Source organism: Taudactylus pleione, unplaced genomic scaffold (assembly GCF_031769625.1).
Source record: "Taudactylus pleione unplaced genomic scaffold, aTauple2 ptg001274l, whole genome shotgun sequence".
Lineage (NCBI taxonomy): Eukaryota > Metazoa > Chordata > Amphibia > Anura > Myobatrachidae > Taudactylus > Taudactylus pleione.
Window position 1 is genome coordinate 1,788,872 of NW_028285674.1, and position 12,349 is coordinate 1,801,220.

Sequence of the window (12,349 nt, forward strand, 5' to 3'; positions counted from 1 at the left end):
CTGGAGTTCAGAGTTGGCCACTGGCTTGGGTAACCAAATCCGAAGCCAGTGGCTTCCTGCAAAAACACGTACCATAAGCGCATGTCCTCCTTGAGTTCACTAGTCAAACAAATTAAATGGTGCACCTTTTTTACACCTGCTGTGGCCCTCTCTAACCTACGACAGAAGATCCTGCCCATAGGAATCACTCGGCAAGAGAAATTAAGCAGGCCGAGTAACGACTGCAACTGCTTTAATGAAATATTTTTTGCGAAAAGGCAAAGCCCTAGATACTCACGCATCTTAGCAACTTTATCGTGGGGCAACCAACATAATCCCATCCCGGTATCAATTTCGATACCTAAATAGGACAACACTGTGGTCAGCCCTTCCATCTTTTTTGGCGCAATGGGAACACCCATAACGTGAAAAAGAGCCTGTACTGATAAAAGCAGCTCGCTGCAAATGTCACTATCAGCGGAACCAACCAATAAAAAATCATCTAAATAATGGGCTATTCCCGACTGCCCTGAACCAGCCTGAATGCATCATTGCAGGAAGCAGCTGAAACATTCGAAAAAGGAGCAGGAAACGGAGCATCCCATTGGCAAACATTTATCTACAAAATATGAACCGTCAATCTTAAAACCCATGAATTTGAAAGAATCGGGATGCAATGAAAGAAGCCTGAAAGCAGACTCTATGTCTATTTTCGCCAATAGGGCTCCCTTACCAAACTCCTGCACCACCTGGAGGGCGTCCTCAAAAGATTGATAAGCGACGCTGCAATCGTTTGGATCTAACGCATCGTTAACGGACCCCCCATCTGGATAGGACAGGTGCTGGATCAACCGGAATTTACCGGCCTCCTTTTTAAGGACAACCCCCAAAGGAGAAATGCACATATCTACCAAGGGAGGAGATGGAAAAGAGCCAGCCATGTGGCCCAAATCCACCTCCGCCACTATTTTGTCGCTCACAATATCTGGGTAATCCCTGGCTGATTTAAGGTTCATTTTTGCCAACACAAAAACTGGACGAACTACTGGCAAACGAAAACCCTCGATAAAACCTTGTAACAAAAAGGCCACTTCCGCCTTAAGAGGATAGCGGCCCAACCACCGTTCATTAACTTTGATTTTAATTGGGGAAAAAGCTTTACTTAGCACTACATTGTTTGCTTTGCTCAGCTGCCTGGCCACTTGGACGCTTGCAATCTTTGGCCGTGTGACTCCCTCCACACAACATGCAGGCATGTTTAAATCGGCAGCTTGAGCCTCTGCTACATTGCCCATTATTAAAGGTGAAGCATTTACCCTTTCCTGCTATGTTGAACCCTGGGCGGGCAACAAAGGGCTGTTTACGAGCAACAGGAGTCTCGGTGGTGGGTTTATTTTGCTGGGCCACCCCCTGACCTCTAGCCAAACTTGTACATCCTTATAACCAAAGCTAAAGATCTTATACTTTTGGATGTTTAAAAATTCGGCAGGCCTGGTCTCCGTATAACAAGCCACAAATATGTACATTCCACAAAGCCAATTTACGTAGATGCACCGAGTTTCCTCGGCAGCCACCCCCCCCCCACCCGATTTAGCAAGGTCCAGGGCTTTCTTAGTGTCATGCGTAATGGAGAACATGTCCACGTACTTGCCTTCCTAAATGCGCTCCCTAACTTTTGATCTAACCCCTCTCAAAATGGCAGTATTGGAGCAATGTACTGCATCGCTCATTGCATCCGGAACCGAGCTCCCCGATGAACTATGGGCTCTATTTGGGCTCCTACGCTTCCCTTTTAACTGCTGAACACAGTAGCGCATGAGCTTGCGCGGTTTCTCAACTGAGCCGGATGAGTCAGATGAGCCATCAGAGTGTGATAAATTGACAGTGTTATGAGTCAATGTGATCTCACCTGCTCCGGAAATCGATGGGGTAGCGGACCCCCCTGCGGAAGCCAAATCTTGATCTGCGTTGCGCGGTGCACCCATCACGTGTTGAAGTGACGAAGCTGGAGTATCCTCTGTGGCAGCAGCAGCTGGGGCCAGTATGGCTAGAGTTGGGGGATCCTGTGAACTGGGAAGATCCACATTAGCAACAGTCAATGCGGGAACCCAAACCATTGCAGTAGCGGGGGGAAGGGCTAGTGTGGGTGGGGGAGCTGGTGTTTGCACTTGACTGATGCGAGGCCGGGGGGGCCTAATAGACGGAGGGTTCACTGGCAAGGGGGGTTGTGGAATAGGATCCTGGTGCAAAAGGTAACTGGGCGCCTGGTGGAATATTTGTGGTTGGGTGTTATAGAAGGCAATAGCGGTATGGAATTTCTGACCTTCATAGGGGGGTACCGCCTGCTGTACATAATGGCCTGAAGCTTGGGACAACTGAGTCAATGTACTGCTGGGCAAACAGAGGAAGGGAGGGCGGGTATGCTTACTGACTATATCCGTGGCTGAAATAAGGGGACCACTGTGCACCCTGTGGAGGGCCATATGAAGACAAATTATGGTGCGCAGGACCACTGATGGGGATACTAGCTATCTGCTGAATTGGAGCCATTACAGGAAGGAACAGCTGTGACGTGACAGGGGTGCTGCGAGCGGAGACATTGGGATGCCCATCTGCAGCAACCACATGACTTATGGAGGATGAGTGTAGTCCAGCTGGGCTGGCAAAGAATGGGCTCCCAGAAGGGCACCCTAGGGCAGAGGAGGGCAGTAATGCAGGGCTGTGCATACCCTGGGTCCCTAAAAGTCTGCTGCTACCTGGGGGGTGGGGCCAGGAACGGGGGTCAGTGGCCCCACCCTCCCTGCTCCCTGATCCATGGCTGCCATTAATGGAGGGCCATGCAGGCCCTGGTCATCTAAAATGGCTGCCGCTAGCTAAGGGGCGGGGTCTAATGAGGGGCCGCGGGGATCGCGACTACTGGCAATCGGGAGGCGGTGGGGGAAGGTGCTGCACCATGGGCCAGCCAAGCCTAGAGGCCTGACTATGAAGGGGCTGGAGTGCCAGGGGCCACGCTGTATGCGGCAGAAGCCGGCGGCCTGGCAGACACACGCGGGGGCGCATTGCGCACACCACGCATGTAGTGAGAGGTGGCCACTACCGCAAGAGGCCGGGCTGCCTCCAACAAGCACTGGGGGGGTGCATTGCAGCGGGGATGTGGAATCCTGAAAGCGGTGAATCAAAGTAAGTAACAGGTAGACGATGGGGGGGGGGGGAGAGCCAGACAAGGAAAACTGAGGAGCGGGGATATACAGGCTAATGAAAGGAAAACAGGGATAATAAGGCTGATGAAAGAAAAAACAGGTATGTGAGTAGGGACAGGAGAAATGAAAACAGGGATAGGAATGTGAGTGTGGATAAACACAGGAAAATATGGTTAATAGAGAAGGAGCAAGTGTGACAAACAACTATAAAGGGTAAATCAGTGTGACACTGAGGTACTTATCCAGACGATCACAACTGGAAAAGAGGAAGCTGACTCCTCCCAGTGCCCTAATATCCCTAAACAGAGCCCACCTAAACAGGTCCCTGATAGGCTGTCCGCTTTGACTGAACCAATACAAGTACCAGTAACGAGACTGCAACCCAAAGCCAGTTCTAACCAGTACTTCTACAATAAAAAACAGGGTGCTTATCTCCTCTCATGCTTATGCTAGCATTTGAGTGCTTTTTCTCACCATTGAAGACTATGGGGAGACACGTTGACCTCAAACAGCTAATCAGCAAGCTGCTCCGGCGGAGATGCCCGTTGATTGACTGGTGGCTCCTTCAATGATGGGGCACACGTGTGCCCCGGTCATTTGCGAGGAGTAAAGGTATGTGTACACTCACATACCTTTGCTCAGTCCGCTTGGATTCGGGTACACTCGTTTTTTTTTTTAAACCCTTTGGATGCCTACTTGGAGAAAAGGACGTGAACTACATATAGGAGAGATGAGTATGGATTTTTTTTATAGGTACCCCTATGGATTACTTTGGATACTAGGTGAGTATGTGTGATAGTGAGTGTGATAGTGAGTGTGAGTGTGCATGTATGTTATAATAAAATTTTACTTTAACGGTGTATGTTGTGTTTATTTATGTATTGCTTTGGTCAGCCAGCGGGCCCGTAATGCTCCACATGCTGGTATTTGTGGTTCTCCAAATACCAGTATGCAGGGGAGGATTGCTGGTATGTGTAGTTCCACAACTAAAGACAATATTAAACCATTGACTTTACACTACACACTAACACTGTTAGCAGGGATAGTCCCGGGCTATCAGCCTAGGACAGGGGTGCCCTGGAGAGGGGGACCCCTTTATTGAAGGGGTCCCCAACTCCCCAGGAATCCCTGGCCTGGGCTGACTGGTGGTAAAGGCTGAAGCTGTGGCTGGGGGGCCCGGTGAAAGGGCTCCCCTGGCTGTGGCATCAGCCCCCCACTAGAAAGGGTCCAGTGCAGGTTTTAATTATAGGGGTACCCCCTATAATTAAAACCAGGACTGGCCCTGCAGCCTGGTGCTGGTACTTTATTTATGGTGAAACCCTACTCATTTTGTTCCCTGTAATTGTAGGAACCAGGACAGGCTGGCAAGTCCGGGGCTGGTTAAGCTTTAGGGGGGGAACCCTATGTCATTTTTTTTTTAGATTATTTAACCCATTTTTTACAGGTCTTAACACAGACGCAGCTTACACATATCTCACTGATATGTGCAGGCTGCTTGCTCGGGTGAGTTTGGAAGAGAGAAAACACTCTTGGGGGAGTAATCTCATCTAAACTCTCCTTAAACTCTCCTCTAAGCTCTCCTTTAAACTCACAATTTGGAGGAAAAAACTCGATCTGCTTCACCATCGAAAAAAACTCACTTTCACCTAAACTCACTTCTTAGTAAATTTGCGAGTTGTTAAAGGGAAAACTCACCTGAGTATTGGTGAAGCAAAATGAGTTTAAAAACTAAAGAACTCAACCAAACTTGATTCTTAATAAATTTAACTATATGACCCTATGGGGTCATATAGTTTATTAAACTGCCATCCTGTCTATCATTACAGTGCCACTTTGTGCCAGTTTGGAAGCTGAACTACCACGTTAGTGCCTCCACTGCTGTCACTTAGCTTAGTCAGCCAGCTAGCTCGATGCAATTTTTTGGCCTAAAGTGGATTAAATCAATATTGTGAGCTGTGAGGTGGTCAAAATTTCCTAGAAATGACTGGAAATAAATGTTATTGAGGTTAATAATAGTGTAGGAACAAAAACAGGCCCAAATGATGTGATTTTAGCTGTTTTTATGATTTTTTGAAAAAATAAAGATTAAATACCAGCACCAAAACACGCAAGGACGGTTTTGGCAAAACCAGATCCAAAACACGAAGGAGATACAGATCCAAAACCAACACCAGAACACGGGGGTCGGCACACATCTCTAGTTAAAATGATGTCTGTGCATTATACATTTTTTGCTGGTAAGCATATCTCATCAAAATGTTTATTAGTGTTTCTGGATCCTTCTGAACTTTCCCCTTCAATTAGACATATGTGTCTGATTTGTCAACAGCCTCAGCACCAGCAAGATGCGGTACCTTTTTTGATTTGTCTTAGAGCCCGGCACAGCAGCATTATGCGTCATTCCTTCTTGAACTGGAGCCATACATCTGCGATGGCATAAAAAAACAGCAAATCTATGTTTCGGAGACCTTGTGCAATCACTGCCACACATTGAGCCTGATTCAGATTTAGGAATAGGTGGGGCAGATTTAAAATGTGCAAGGGGATTTAGATTTATGAGGGGTATGTCCAAACTAATATCTAAATTGCAGTGTAAAAATAAATGTTTCCAGCCATGTGGACTACTGTACATGTAAGCGTAGCCAGTATTTAACCCACATGAAAAAATATATGTTTGCACCCCTTGCATTACAACATGGTTTGTCCAGATACTCAATTACTTGCTCTATCTAAAGCTGGCCACATATCTAAAGATTATCTGTCCAACCAGCCAACTAATTGATTGGTTGGAATGAAAATCTGGTAAGGTATGAAAGCACATAACAATCAGTAATTTGCTTACAAATGCCGGAAAATGGACAAAAATTGTTGTTTGATCAAATTGTTTAGATCAAACATTTAAAAAAGTTGTCTAACGACCATTTTCATCTGTTTTCTGGCATTTAGGAGCAAATTGCTGATCATCAGTTACTCCCATACATTACCAGATTTTCATTCCAACCAATCAACTAGTTGGCTGGTTGAACAGATAATCTTTAGATGTGTGGCCAGCTTTACTCTATTCTCAAATCTGAATCAGGCTCCATGTAAAGTGGTCTGTGTGCAAATCACCACAGGACTCTGGAGAGCTGCAGAAGTGTGACTTTACCAGCTGCAGTCATGCTGAACAATAGCTATAGAGCCACTTATACCTCTTTTCCACCAAAAACCCAGGTCCGGCCTGGGTTTTTGGACATGGTTACAACCCTGGTCAGACCCAGGTCAGATCCATTTACACTGCACCTTTCATCTGGGTTACTCCCAGGTCAGCCCTGTTCACACTGAACTCAGGTCTGCCCTGCTAAACCTGTGAGGTCATAAAAAGTGGGAGGTGAATGCTCCACAACCACCAATCAGCTCATTTTAGGCATGACCAAGGTCGGATAACCCGGGTTGCACCGTTTACACTGCACCATTACCTGGGTCCAACCTGGGTCCAACCCTGGTAGCTACCTGGGTTGGATTGCAGGGTCACTTGACCCAGGTTCACTGAGCTGCGACCTGGGTAGACCCAGCAAAAACCCAGGTTTTTGCTCTGGTGTAAAAGGGGTATAACTGAATAACAAGTATATCACAGTGATGCAACTTCCGCCATCCACATTAAAGCAAAGTGACATACATCTACAATGTACTTAAAGTCATTCTTGGGCATCTCAAATATGAATGGCTTATACACCTGAGTTTAATTGTCAATTTCACCTAGTTAGAATTGTGGGACACCTTAGGTTTATTATTTATAGGGCTGTAACTTGGGTAGTGCGATCTGTGCCATGGCACAGGGCACTGCAGGGCAGGGGGCGTTGTTTGGGTCTGTCAATTTTTCTGTTTATTATCATTCTCACTTGTTGCTTCCTCTTCTTTTATCCCCAGCATCTCCTGACCATGGCCCTTCTTCAGGTGCACTATCTTATGTCCCTATTTAAAAAATGAGGGGAGGGGGGGCGCCAATACTCTCTCTGGCACAGGGCACCAAAAAGTCTAGTTACAGCTCTGTTTACTTGGTTGTGCAAATGTTCTTCTCAGATCTTTTCAGTAGGATAATAACAACAGGGGCTTACCACTAGGAGCCTCCCACAGACTCTTTCTTGCAAGTCTACATCTTTTAGGAAAGCTAGAGAGAATACAGATGTTCTTTACAAATGTTCTTTCACTCTTGTTTCCTTCTGGATATACAACAATAACAATAAAAATTCATAGAAGTGATAAAAAAAGCTGCAATCTCCAAATCTCCCATATGTCTTGACATATCCCACAAAGGTGAAAATAGTGACACAGGGCATGCCATTTCTTTTTCTATATCACAGGAGACTTCCAATTAGAAGCTTGTTACCCTTTGCTGGTGATGGAGGGCTGCAGGTGCCATGATACCTAATGACAATGATTATTTACAGCAGAACCATCTAGCTGCTTCTTTTTCTTCTCTCCTCCAGCTGAGAGTAAATCATTCTGCAGCAATATCATACAAAGTCTATTTGCAATAGTTAGCAGACATATGCATTTGGGCTACTGCAGAAAATGAGTGTCATTTTATTTAACATAATGTTATTTAATGTCATTTCATTTTAAGACAATATAATTTGTATTTTATATTTGAATTTGTATTCAAATACATTTTTTATTGGAAATAATATTTTCCCATTTAGCGGTCTATTTATCATCCAAGCTTCAAAATTAAAGGGATTGCAGGAGAAATCAATGGTTACACAATTACATTGACTGTGAGGAAAAAAAGGGTTAACAAATGTGCATAAATAGACCCCTTGCTACACTTTGAAACAAGGGATTTTTTACTACTTCCTGTTATTTTTGAAGCTATTGTACTACTTACTACAGATTAATATATTAAGTTAATATATTCACCATTGTACATAGTTACTGAACTACAGTGTTTCTTAATAGCAATCAATAATACTAGTCTAAAACTGGGACATGGGACATGGGAAAAACATAGCTCAGGGAATATCTCATTAGCCAGATAGTAGATAATAAGACGGCATCACACAGAATAAAAAGATTATTCTTTTTATTCTGTGTGATGTCCTCTTAATATCTATAATATATAATACATCATAATATATAAACATAGTTAGAAGGGAATGGGTATGAAGTCTCGACGTCGGCAGTTCGAAGGGAGAAGATCCCGACAGGGCATGTAAGTACCCTATCCCTACCCATCTCCCCCCCCCCCTAACCCTAACATCCCTTAGTGGTGCCTAACCCTAACCTCCCCCTGGGGGTGCCTAACTGCCCCTTATCACACCCTTAACCTAACCCTCCCAGGGGAGTTGCCTAACTCTAACCTCCCCCCAGGGGTGCCTAACCCTAACCCTCCCCCATAGGGGTGTCTAACCCCCCAAAATCTAACCTTAATCCTGCTATGCTCCCTAAGCCTAACCCTCCTCTCCCCCCTTACCGCAGCTAACTCTAAAGGCGCCCCAGACTTACTTTGTTCGGGCTGGCATCCTTTGGCATTCCGGCATTGGGATTTAGATAGGCGTCGGTATTTCAACACCTATCTTACATCCCCTGTTGGGATTTCCTTGTCGGTATTGAGTCGGTCTCATAACTACATCCCGTTAGAAGTATAGGCGATATGATAAGGTACACCTACAGTATTAGTTCAGATAGTGAATCTAAGCAGATGATGACATAAAAGGAGAGCTTACATTCTATTAGGAAAGGGGTGGGGGCAGGGCCGGCTCCAGGGGTAGCTGTGCCACTGCGCCGTCTGAGTGATGGATGCCCCTGTAGTCGCGTGCGGACAGAAATGGGGGGTGTGGCCAAATTACCATAGCCCACACCCCCTAAATGACATTATTTGGGGGGGTGAACGCATGGCATGCCTCCCATGTAACATCAGGCCGGAGGGAGCCCAGCACTTTGTCACTACCTGGGCTTCCCCCTGCCTTCTCCCAGCACTGAATGGATGCCGCGTGCATGCATGCAGCATCCATTCAGACTCCAGGGCACCCAACCTCCCAATTTGAACACCCATGGGCCACTTCCGTCCACGGGCAGAACAGCGGGACAGTGCTGTCCTGCTGAAATCAGGATGTTGGGGAGGGGTGCGCCCTCTATGGGGTGGTGCCCCTGTTCGACCGTCGAACACCCCAAGAGCCGGCCCTGGGTGTGGGTTTTGGGGAGATAAAAACGGTTGAGGATGTAAGAGGAAAGACAATATCAGGTAGAGAGTTTTGCCTGATCTGTAATAGATGAGTTTTGAAGAAGCATTTGAAGCATTGGATATTGGGGTACAGTCTGAATAAATGATGGTGAGTGTTCCATAGGTTATGGCCAGTGTGGGCTTAAACATTTTACTCAGATAGTGAATTTCTGCTTTCTGGGTGGGATTTTTTTCCCTCATTATCTTTCTAGATACCCTGCTCACCTAATAAATTTATAGCTATGATATATAAACAAGGCACCAAGGCCAAATGAAGCAACTACAATCTATAGATTATTTAGAAATGTTATTCAAAAGAGACTTAATTATTTGTATTAGCCTTTACTTTAATTATTTATATTAGGCTTTACATAAAAAAACACCTACATATTATATAGTATTTACAGAGTTCAACACTATAATGTCAGTAATTGGTGATTGTTGATACTGTAATATTACACACACTTGAATAGCTTCCCTTGTAGGCTAGTTTGTCATGGTAGAATATTGGGCAAAAATGTACTAAATGAGAAAAAATATTTTATTATAACTCAAAGAAGCAGGAAAGCTGAATACAGTAGTTATTTATTGGAATCATTCCAGCTTCAAAGACAAGGCTGTACCTTATTCTTCACATTCATTGTCCTTGCCAGTGAGTACCAAGCTATTGTAATTCAGAACAAATACAGTAGATCTAGCCAACAAACCTTTATTCAATCCCTTTAAATATTTGGGGGTCGCAGTGGCTATCAATGTGGCTGAGTAAATTGCCTGAATAGCTAATTGCTCAAAATAGTCATTATGTAAACTACCTTTGACAGTCATAGAAAGCGCTAAGTTATAAAATATTATTTTAATGCCAATTTTACACTGCAGTTATTTTTCTATGTGATTTGACAATTTGCAGACTGGTAAGACATATATTTCTGTCCTAATAACGAACACTCTTTAGACTTGAAGAATATATTAAGACATTTGAATATGTACATGTAGGATCATTTTTATGTGTTAGTAAGGTACATTGTGCAAATAAAAAAAGATCTGTGTAGCGAATAGGCACAGAATAATCACCAGGAATGACATTTCTTGAACTATGTGTGATGAAGCAGCTGCATTTGATGCCCTGTAGCTGACCTAAGTTTCGTCACTGAGGGGCTGATGGGTACGCTGTGGTTTACGACGTGTGTATCCTTTGAAGCCAACCACACCAGAAAGAGGGGTTGATAAAGATCAATTTTTGCAATTTGAGGAATGTGTATATAACTGTGGGCCTGATTCAGACCCGGACGCTAAACTGTGAACGCACGCTATGGCCCATAGTCGCCCGTCTGCGCATGCATAGCAGTGCGCGTGCACGAGCCAGTCAATGCGATCGGGAATCGAGCACTTGTAGTACACAGACTGAACGCTAATTTGAGTGACAGATAGTGCCATTTGGGGGTGGTGTCAGGGGTTGGTCTCTGAAAATGGGGGTGTGGATGTGTGAATGCAGGTGTGCTACCTGTGTGTTCTAAGGGCGTTTCATGGGCGTGCATAATTAGCAAGGCAGCGTCATTGTACATTATTATTATTATTATTATTATTATCATCATCATTTATTTATATGGCGCCATAAATGTTCCGCAGCACCTTACAAAGTACATAAACAAGTTGTAGACAAGCGACTTACAGAACAATACAATACAGGACCAGGACATGGATACTATATATTGCTACATTAGCAACCATAACACCCAGATAAGCAACAGAGCATAAGCAACCAAGTGTTAGGTGCCCTAGTGGTGAGTAAGAAGTAGATGAAACTAAAGTAGAGAGAAGCACAAGAGGGTAGAGTGCCCTGCTCGTAAGAGCTTACATTCTAAATTACATGTCACCTTGCAGTGATCGCAGTGCTTGTGGTGGGGTAGGGTCTACCTCAAGGACTGTGAGCAGCTCCGATGGCGCTCGATGTTACTAATTAATCATACACATACACAGATGACGTGTGCTAAGAAAGAAAAGTTGGCATCTTTAGACCGGCGTGTGTTTACTCTGCCGTCGTTCTCTAAGACATAGAGGGTGTCCTTAAGCCTTGCCGTGTGATCGCAAAATTTGCATACCCTGCCCCTGATGGCAGCAACAGTGTTCGGCTTTGTGTCTGGGTCTGAATCGCCCCCTGTATATTATCGCCTAAACATACAGTCATAGGACCCTTTAACCAGTTTAATAAAATGTGAAAACTGCCCTTTGTCATATTAAGAGAAGAATGTTTGTAAGTCACATAATTTATAAACAGCTGTCACTAGGAGAGTAAACCAGAATGGTGGGGGCTAGGAGGGCTTCTGTACAAGCATAAGAGTGCTGCTCTCTCTAAACAGTGTTACAAGTCGCGGGCACGACTTACCTTCTCAGGACGCTGTTGTTCCAGTTCCCTCAGTTTCTAGGCGATCTGCACTCCTCAGGAGGCCACATGTTAGTCATAGCTTAGCATGATTGGTTGGTCTTCCTATTTGAACATGCTGACCTTTTGCTGCCTTGTCAACTATAGCGTTCCCTTAGGTCCTCTCGGCTCAGCCGCAACGTTAGCATTCTGTATCACCTCATGGAAGGGTATTCCAGCGGTATTCCCTTGCTAACAGCTCTCCAGCCTCTCCAACGGCTCCTTAGCCACATCAGCAGCATCCGTGCTGCCACCAGCTTTCAAGCCTCTCCAACGGGTCCTTAGCCGCACCAGCAGCATCCGTGCTGCCACCGGCTCTCCAGCCTCTCCTAAGGCTCCCTAGCCGCATTAGCAGCGTCCGTGCTGCCACCAGCTCTCAAAGCCATACCATTGTACACTAACTAGTACATAAACTTGTGTACCAACTTTCATGAACGCAGTGCACTACTAGTACACAAACTTGTACACCTACTTGTGTACTAACTCTTAAGGATACAGTACTGTAATTTGTACACAAACTTGTACACCAACTTGTGTACCAACTCTTAA

At 45.0% G+C, this 12,349-nt stretch overlaps 1 protein-coding gene across 1 annotated transcript in view; it reads right to left on the reverse strand.

Annotated features, from left to right (window-relative positions):
* Window positions 1–7,116, reverse strand: part of LOC148443422 (prolactin-releasing peptide receptor-like) — a 40,190-nt gene extending 33,074 nt beyond the window's left edge. The window contains exon 1 of the mRNA XM_088462848.1: window positions 7,061–7,116. The gene's annotated coding sequence lies outside the window, so the exon portion shown is untranslated. The remainder of the gene's footprint in view (window positions 1–7,060) is intronic.
* Window positions 7,117–12,349: the final 5,233 nt, after the last annotated feature.